This window comes from Rhyacophila brunnea, unplaced genomic scaffold, assembly GCF_057557595.1.
Source record: "Rhyacophila brunnea isolate RB1 unplaced genomic scaffold, BYU_Rbru_1.0 scaffold_10, whole genome shotgun sequence".
In the NCBI taxonomy this organism is placed as follows: Eukaryota; Metazoa; Arthropoda; class Insecta; order Trichoptera; family Rhyacophilidae; genus Rhyacophila; species Rhyacophila brunnea.
Window position 1 is genome coordinate 15,315,241 of NW_028232752.1, and position 6,148 is coordinate 15,321,388.

Consider the following 6,148-nt stretch of genomic DNA (forward strand, 5'->3'; position numbering starts at 1 on the left):
TTCAAATTTATTATTCAAATACAGTCATATAAATTTATATATCTCACCCTATCACTATCACTATCACCCTATCTATAAAATTGTTCTAAATGTATAAATAACGCCGAATAGAACTTATTTTTCAACAAGGTAAGTTAGTTTTTAGTGCACCACAAATTAATTTTCAAAATCACCGGCCTCCACTGGTATATACTGTAGGTTAATAAACTAGTAATTTGCCAATTCTCATTAATGAATCCGTGATGATGAAATAAACAAAGAAATACTCGACACATTTGTCATGATGAAGTTTACCTAAATGTTTACAGTCTATTATTTAATATAGTTATTTACCACAGTATGAGACCGCTGAAAGCTGATAGATTAGAGACAGCTAGAGTTGGGTATTTCTCGAGAAAATCTCAATCTCCGAATTCAGGATTTCCCGAAATGATGAAATTTAGAATTTTGGAGATTCGGGATTTCCAGGAAAGAATTCTCGAAATATCGAGAAATTTACAGACAAATTTCAAAAATATATGATTTTTTTATTTATGTAAGAAGAAAAACAAAATAGAAGTAGGAAAACAAAAATAATTCAAAACATTACATATTAAAATGGAATTTCAAAAAACGTAGACTGTCAATCGCTGCGTCTGACAATCATGTACGCTTTTGAGACATAAAATTCCTTGATGTTGCAAAAATTGCACTCATTTTGAGTCGACGTTGGCTTAATTGTGTTAAATGCCCCGATCAGACTTTGAACGTTTTGTATTTTCTGTCCACTTTTTTCATATCGAAAATCGTTTTTTTTTTTCAATTAAGAGAAAAGATTCTCGAGATCCAGGATTTCCCGAAATATTAAAAATTTCAATTCTTAAGATTTGGGATGGAAAATCTCGAAAACTTCTCGTGAATTCCCTTCGGGAAATTCCCGAAACCCAACTCTAGAGACAGCCAATCCAGAATTTTGCATTTCAGTCACGAGGGTTGTGACGATGAAAAAAAATTAAAATATTTGAAGTAATTATTTTTCCTTGAATTTTTTCATTCATCCATCGTAATCGTTACTTCAGCAGATATGTATTTATTTGTTACTTATCTGTAGTCTTTCTCATTTACATTTTAACCAAGTAGTCCGGACGCCGGAGCAAAAATTAAAGCTTCAAGCTAGCGAGCAAATGCACTAATAAACGATGTATTACTTTTAATCTATTCGCGAAAAATATAGCTGAAGTTAATTAATATTAGGCACACATATGCCAACGCAATATCCCTGCTGGATGTAGACGTACCTCAGCTTCATAGGAGATATTTGAACGGAGCACACCATAGTTTAATTTCTCTCGCTCTTTCACCTTTTAAGCCTATCAGTACCTCTTAGGTACTATTACACCCCCGAAAGGTATCCATTTGAGGATGTCTCTGTGTATCTGGAGGGGCCCGAGTCGGTATCAAATCCAACAAATAGTAAGGGCTGATTACGAAAATATATCATAATAGAGCCGGCAATGCCGTAGATTACGACCGTTGAAAAATATTTGCAACGTCGCCGTTTTTCGACATTGTTCTCGTTGAAAGCGAAATACAAGATGGTGGGTAATACGCTGCAAACGGCCAAACAGTAAACATGCACATTTCGTCCTCCGTAAAATAAATTATTAAAAATGTAACTATTATATAATATTAACTTAAATAAACCTCGCCGCTTTCATCACAATTCCGGTGTGTTAATTGTCCACCTCCACATCCCGAATTCAGACGAAAAACCATACAAAAATAAAAGTGACAGCGTGCTTCTCACTTTCGAAAATGGAGGGAAATGACAGTACAGATAGGCTATGTTATCCTATGACACAAATACTATCTCTATAATACTAAGGGACTCCGCGTGGATGCTAGAGATAGGATTTGTTTATCTATTACATGGAACGTCAACATTTATTAGAAAATACATATTAACATTAGTATATTACAATAAGCCGTTTTTCTTCCAACCGTCTGTATAATTCATCAGTCTAATGTAATGATGAGTAATTTTATTATAATAACAGCATTGCGTGTATAACCAATGATTTAAATATATGGTGGCGTTTTTTGTGTACTGCAATTGAGGTTTTTTACGAAATTTGTTCATTTAAATGACATTAAAAATTAAATAAGTAGATATTATGTACCTAATCTTAAGATAAAACTATTTTTAATCGAACGTATTGTTTTAAAATGTATTATTTTATAAGATAACATTATCATTTTTTTTGCCTACACTTTATATACGTAGATAATAATATTTGCGGGAGCTTTAATATATTGTTCCAGTTAATTGATAACAGTTATAATATGGAAGAGGTATGAATTAATGTAATCCAGTTTCTTTAAATACGTCTTGTATTAAAGCAGTGGTGAACAAACGCGGCTCGAAATGGCATTTGTTGCGGCCCAAAATAACAATCACTTCATCACCAAATTTTTCATTGAATATGATAAAAATCTGTGTTCGATATGTGAACAATTAATTTATTAGGTCATATTCTTATTTTTCCGGTAGTTGTTTGTCAGGTACAAATCTTGTAATCAATTTTTAACTAACTTCCCGACTAGCTAGACATTTGAAACCTTTAGAATATATCATAACACGATGCCAATGCATTTTAAAATACTTTTAGCCATTTTTAAGTTCAATTCTGTTTTGTATGAAAAGTTATTTCGGAAGAAATACGTAATCCAATCCATTATTATTGGTTGCTAGGGTCCTAACAATTTAATTATTAATATACACGTGCGTTACTATGGAAATGAATATGAGTGTCAAAATGACATTTCAGTATTATTTCTATCAAAAAGATTTTTTTTGATCGTTTAAAAAAGTTCTTTTTATCTTGTAATTATTTATTATTTAATATGATTATATTTTCACGGCTATAGATTTGCGACTGAAATTCATCTTTTTACAATGAGTCACACCATCTGTGGTGCAGGTGCAGTATATTTTTAGATTATTGTTTTCAAAACGCGCACTTTAGTGTTAGTTCTCCGAGAATTTTGTCAGTGTATGACGTTTGTGAATCGATATTAAAAATCGCCGTAAATAATAAAAAAATCTATTGAAATCGTGTACTGATTTATCGATTGTCTTAACAGAAAAAATACAGTTCGATTATGAAACATTTGTTTGTGTTCATATTATGTATGTATAGTGCGTGTATAAAGTTTTTTATGTACTTTTATTGTTTTCTAACAAATTAATTATGTCAGAAAAACGAAGAAGAATCGAAGAAGAAATAAAACTTGAAATGTATATCTCATCTAGTAGGTATAATATATCATTATTTTTCAACACTTTTACCGCTTTGCTGCAGTGAAAAATAAAAAAATGGATAAATTGGTCTTTCTTAAAAAAGCTTGTGCACCACTGTATTAAAGTAATAATATATTTTTGTTAACTGTTATATAACTTAGATAATACATTTATCTTCTGGGTATAATATCCATGAGATATTTTCAAATTATGTATGTTCAATACCTTTATATTATAATGTTATATTCTCAAATCTTGTGACTTATTTGTTGAATAAAAGTGGGTTATTAACTAATTGACAATAAATTGCAAATACATATAAAAAAACAAACTACTCGATGTGATTCGTGACATCAGTTACTAATTAATGCATTTAATTTATACCTACCTTGATTTAATCTACAAACACCGATAACAAACATTAATAATGCAATTTGATAAGCATTTCATGTAAAAATTACTAGTTAAAATCGTTAAATTAAGGCTATACCTCAGCTGAGGCATGGTCTAAAAAGATCGTGACTAGGGATTCCCGAATCCCGGGATCCAGGGATCCCGAGCTATTTTCAAACCTATGAATCCCGGGATTGATTAACATAATCCCGAAATTTTCTGGATTGATTTTTTTTATCAATTTTTATGGAAAATAAAATTAAAACGAAAATATAACAGAAAAAATATTTTTTATAACCAATAACTACATTAGAAATAAACTGAGTTTGAATGAAGTTTGATTTATACCCATACGTTTTACGGCAGTTTCATGTTTGGCTGACTAATTAAATTTATGAAGCGGAAAGGCCATAAGTAACCCATGATTTGCTTTACTATTTTAAATCTCGCTAACCCATTCATTAAGTCTTTACTATCAGAAACAGCAATCTCATATTAAATTCACGTTATCTTTTATATTACAATATTATTTACTCCATTAAACTTATGTATTTCCAAGATTGAACGTATACAATATTAACAATAAATACGAGTAGTATAAATTATTCCAGATTTATTTTTGACCGATTTTATTAACGTTATTTGTAAATATTACAATTTTGTTCTGTTACTCAAACTGTACGTCTATGGCCAGCTATACTGAAGTGTATTATTTAGAATTCATGCCGGTATTCTCCGGATTTCGATTTGATGTTTATAATATTTTAAAGAAAAAATACATTTTTATCTTATTGATTTTGATCATCAACTTTTGTCTGGTATCTTACTAAGCTGGTTTCTTTTTTCTCCAATTGCGTGAACGCGTTCTACCACTGACTCAAATTAACGTAATGCGAGAGTTATATTACTAATGGATAATAGCAAGTGGGCTGGACACATAGCTCGAAGAACGGACAATCGCTAAAAAAATCTATTCATCCAGTGGTACTCAAGAGGTGCAAAACGTCCGCAAGGTAGACGTAGAGGCCGTTGTATCGATGAAATGATTAGCTTCTGCGGAAGGAAGCGGCAACGCAACCCACATGACCGAGAGAAGTGGAATCAGCTCGGAGAGGCCTTCATCCAGCAGTTGATAGTTTCAGGCTGATGGTGATGATTACTAGCAGGTACAATACCAAATTATATTGAATTCGACAGATAGCTGTTTCAAATAATGGGACCACAACCGAATTACCCAACGACTTATAAATCAATCTCGAGAATTTAATCATTTTATAAAATGGAATTCTCCTAAGTAAATTTTAACTCAACTAAATGGATATGCTAGTATTGATGTTGACCACACAATACTGTGTTAACATATTTTCGCATCTTGAGCTATCGTGGTATATTTTTCAATGTGAGCAAACGTTCTATAACGCTTGTTTTAAAATATTAAGTGATTCAATTAATACCTACGTCACAATATTTAAGAATGTCGTATTTATTATTGAATATACCTACATGATTTGGATTACAGTCGCCAATATTAACACAATTTCATAATTTCATCTTATTAGATATGTCACGGATAGCTTAATTGGTAAAGCACATTGGCTGAAATCCAAAAGATGCGCATTCGAGTCACGCATCTTACAAAAAAAAATGAAAATAATTGTCTCAATATCTATGTTTCTGGTGTGTTCAAAATTATGTAATCAGTGTATATTATTATGTCGTATTTTACAACGTTTTTATTAGCTCGTATTCTTGTTTGTCCGGTGGTTGTTTGTCCAGTACAAATCTTGCAATCGATTTTTACTAACTTCCCGACTAGCTAGACATTTGAAACTTTTAAAATATATCAGAACTTTTAGCCATCTAAAAGCAGAATTGAATTAATTTACAGTTAATTCTGTTTTGTATGGAAAGTTATTTCAGAAAAATCCGTTAAAAGTAAAAGACTATTATTGTTTGCTAAGGGGGTGGTCCTAGCAACTAAATTATTAATATATACGTGCGTTACTATGAAAATCGAAATGAAATGTCAAAATTACATTTCAGTATTTTATATTTGTTTGTTTGTTTGTTTTTTATTTACTTCATATTATCAAGTACAAGTTTGAGCATATTGACCATAATAATTCAACAGAAAATTTAAAAACGTTGTATATAAAAAGTTATTTTTATCTTGTAATATTATTTATACTTATAATGGAAAATCACTGAGCTTAGTGAACCCAGAAAATACCTATTTTTATTACTATACTTAAAGTCTCGAACTCATCGCCAACACTAGAGTTAGTGAGAAGACGCATCAAGTTTTAGCAATGAATTTTATAACAAACAAGCGTTTTTAGTTTCTAGGACTTGTTATAGCCGACTCTGCATAAGCCTGCAACATTGCTACAAGAACGATGTACGCGCTGTAGATCCGAAATGTGATAAGACGCAGGACGTGTAGCTGGACCAAGGGAACGGCTTAACGTCATGGTT